At 54.4% G+C, this 3454-nt stretch overlaps 1 long non-coding RNA gene across 2 annotated transcripts; it reads right to left on the reverse strand.

Moving 5' to 3' along the window:
* Positions 1-6: 6 nt before the first annotated feature.
* On the reverse strand, positions 7-3417 carry LOC103906040. 2 transcript variants are annotated; one of them, XR_657987.2, is made up of 4 exons: positions 2965-3417; positions 1901-2074; positions 460-1552; positions 7-247 (listed from the first exon to the last, which is right to left on the reverse strand). It is a non-coding gene; the product is annotated as an uncharacterized LOC103906040 (long non-coding RNA). The 2 variants fall into 2 exon arrangements; XR_657986.2 differs by lacking the exon at positions 7-247 and having other exon boundaries at positions 389-1552.
* Positions 3418-3454: the final 37 nt, after the last annotated feature.

Raw genomic sequence — 3454 nt, forward strand, 5'->3', positions numbered from 1 at the left:
GCAAGGCACAGCGAGAGGTAACGAGTTAATCAGGATCTCGCTGGCTGGGAAGAGCAGCGCCGAACCCCGAGTCCTCCTCGTTCATCCCGGGCGCTTCTTGCCAGCGATTTCTCTGCCCAAACGAGCGACTCCCTCCCCATATCCGCGCTGCCCGTGATCTTCGTTTTCTCCCGGGGCAGGACGACCGCAGGCGCGTGTCCGACGGCACTAACCCCGGCGGGGTACCATGAAGTGTAGTTCTCAGCACCTGCTTCATGTGAAAAACTTACTATTAGGAAACATTATTAAAGTGTAGCACAATGGTTGTTACAGTGATGGCCCTTACCAAGCTTAGCGCGCTCACGGGGTTTGCCCTCCCTCTACTTACCCCAAACTCGTTACATTTAACTCCTAGCAATGAATCTTTCACCTGCAAATGCTTTAACAAATAGAACTTTAAAAAAAAACCCCTAAATGTACCGCAACGATCAACTCCCCGACCTGCTTTGACTCCACCAACTCTTCCTCCTTTATTCTGTTCTGTTTCAATGAAGACGAGTCTTCATACGAACCAGGTTACCCCCGATCCCCGCGTCAGGAGGCGTTTAGGAACGGCACGTCTCCTCGCAAAGGCTCGCTCCAGCTCCCGCGTCCGAGCCTCCTGGCAGACACGGACCGACGGCACTCGGGGACCTTTGAGACCTCTGAGTGGATCAGTAACGGCCAGAGAGCTCGTCCGCGCTTCGCCTCCCCGGCCAAGGGGAGAGCTCGCCCGCCTGAGCCTCCCTGCGAGCTCTGCCTGGAGCCGGGCTCGGAGCCGGTCCAGAAGAGCCGCGCTGGACTGCGGCTCAACTGTTTGAGAGGAACAAATAAAATCTTAGAGATCGCCAGAGATAAAGGTGCCGCAGCGCTGGCTGTGATGTGATATCAAAAGGCAGCAATTAGTCCCTCCTGACATGAAGGCAGCGCGCTGTCTTAACTAGTTGAGGGTAAGTAAGCACCTCCCTGGCGGGCAAGGCAGCCGCGCCTGCCAAACCTTTGAAGCACATCCCTTCTCTCCCTACCACCGCCTCGGTCTTTCCCGGGTTGTTTGAGCCAACTGGCCTTTATTCCGGCTCCTCCGGTGAGCCCAGGAACGCCGCTGGCACGGCAGCGCCCCTCCAATCTCCCCAAACGGGCTGCACCTCGGCGCGGAGCCCGTGGCGGCAGAAATCTGCCTGTGGGAGCTCCTGCCCATCCCGACCGCGGGGCCGAGCCGTAGGAAGAGGCTCCCCGCCGCTCCGCCGGCTCCGGGAGGACACCACCGACACCGGCTCTGCGGCAAGCAGCCTCGGAAACACGGGGCGTAGAGGGACCCTCGTGGCTCAAGGGCTTTCACGGTTCCTCCCCTCGCAAGGGTGTCCCACTTGCTGAGGAAAGGACGGCGTTTCTGTCCCGGGGAGAGGCAGAAATTACTGCACCAACGCAAAAGAAAAGGGGACTAAAATATCCCACCTGCAGTTACAGCCATTCTGCTTCGACGCAGGGGCGTAAGCGGCGTAAGGACAGAGCAGTTCCCTGAAAACGCTGCCGGCTGCAAGAAAATACAAAAAAAAAATAAAAAGGGAAGTAGTCCATCTTAACAGCCCGTTAATGCCGCAGCGGGGTTGGTGTGAAGTGAAACCCGAATCCTGCCCCTTAACACCGGCCGAAGGGAACCTGCAGCTCGCCTTCCCTCACCGTCTGAAGAAGTTTCAAGGAGCGGGTTGCCGGTACTCACCGGCAATTAGGTCCCGAAGTCCGTCAAACCCGGCTCTTTGATGTGCCAGGTTTTATAAAGCCGGGACACGGTGCTGACAATAACGCTGTTGTCCTGCCTACGACTTAACTCGCACTAATTACATTTAATTTCGTTAGCTTTACGTTCTGAGGATATACTCACACAGCTGTCGGGGATATCCTGGCGATTCCCGTGCGTCGCAAGGTAAGCGGCGTTTTGTTAAAAAAAAAAAAAAGAAGAGGAGAATCTGCGGCACGGCGAGCCCTGCACGCGGAAGAGGTTTTACAGCGCTCGCCGATGAGGCCGTCGCCGAAAAGCTGGCAGCTTTTGGTCCATCTGTAACATATCAAACCCTGGCTGTTAGGATCGGGCCCTTCGTGTTCGCTCCCTTCCTGCTCCCACCCTACAAAAAAACCCCCCTCTAACAACCCGGGTAGGTGCAAGGCACGCGGCTTGAACTAAGCGTAACCCCGATTAGTTTGGCAAAATCAACTTGAAATTAGATCTTCAGCTGTCGTGCGCACGCAAAGACACACACACGACGGCCAACCTCCCGGCTTTTGTAACGCAGCAATTCACACACACGACGGTCAACCTCCCGGCTTTTGTAACGCAGCAATTTATAAAAATACGACGCTTTGGAGTTCAAGACCTAATAAAGCAACGTGGGAGTCAAAACTGTCAGCAGAGGCCTAACAACAGAGCACCTTCTTCAAAAAAACCCACCAAGTGCATAAATGCAAAATAATCCGGTTTTTAACTGGAAGAGTCCACATTTGACAGCAAAATCTGCACTTAAACCAGAAGCCTCCAAAATCTCACTGTTTTACATCTAAACCAAGTCCAGTTAATACCAGGGGATGAGCCGGCATTATCTGCCTGTCGCAGAGGGAAGAAAACGTGGCCGAGTCACTCACTTAAAGAAACTCGGCCCGTAACGCAACCGGGAACTCAACCCAGGCTCACCGGCTACCCCAAGCCTCACCCCTCATCGGGGAACCGAGCGCAGGGGCTGTCGGCTCAAAAACTCCCCAGCACCCAGTTAAAAAAAAAAAAAAAAAGTGTTGTTTTTTTTTTTAAAAACCAGGCTTTTTTTCCGACTTTGCACAGGAAAAAAAAAACCCACCCGGTTACTTCCACAGCCCTCGTTTCCACCAGCCAGAGGAGTGGCATTTATAACTCAAAGACAAGGTTCGCTCCAGTTTATTATCAGCTTGAAAAGTTACCCCTTCGGCCCCGGCAACAGGCGAACGCTTTTGTTTTTAAGTCTCTCCAAGCGCCGCAGCGGTAACCGCTGCCTCGGTAGCCGGCAGCAGGCGCGGGGAGGCCATATTAACTGCAATCCACTGGATCCAGCCAGGGCGAACCCCCTCTGCGGATCCGGCCGTGGTTCGGCTGAAACGTGTGAAACAAAGGATTAAATTCGAGGGCTCATTCTTCCCCCGACGCGGTGTATTAAACGGGTGTTGTGGCACGGCGGACAACGAGCAGCTTTCACCCTTCCAGGAAACGTGTTTTCTAACCCAAATTTCACTTTCAGTATAAACCTGCGCTGTTCCTCCTCACTTTGCTCCTACCGGGGGTCCGTCGCAAACCAGCCCTGCAGGGAGCTCGGGCTGCTGCTGTCGAGCAACGTTCAAATACCGTTTAACGCGGGTTTTGCTAGAAAAATGTTACACACACCACCCCCCCCCAGCACTACAGGTGAGGCCGGAG

Source organism: Aptenodytes forsteri, unplaced genomic scaffold (assembly GCF_000699145.1).
Source record: "Aptenodytes forsteri isolate BGI_AS27 unplaced genomic scaffold, ASM69914v1 Scaffold249, whole genome shotgun sequence".
NCBI classification, from domain to species: domain Eukaryota; kingdom Metazoa; phylum Chordata; class Aves; order Sphenisciformes; family Spheniscidae; genus Aptenodytes; species Aptenodytes forsteri.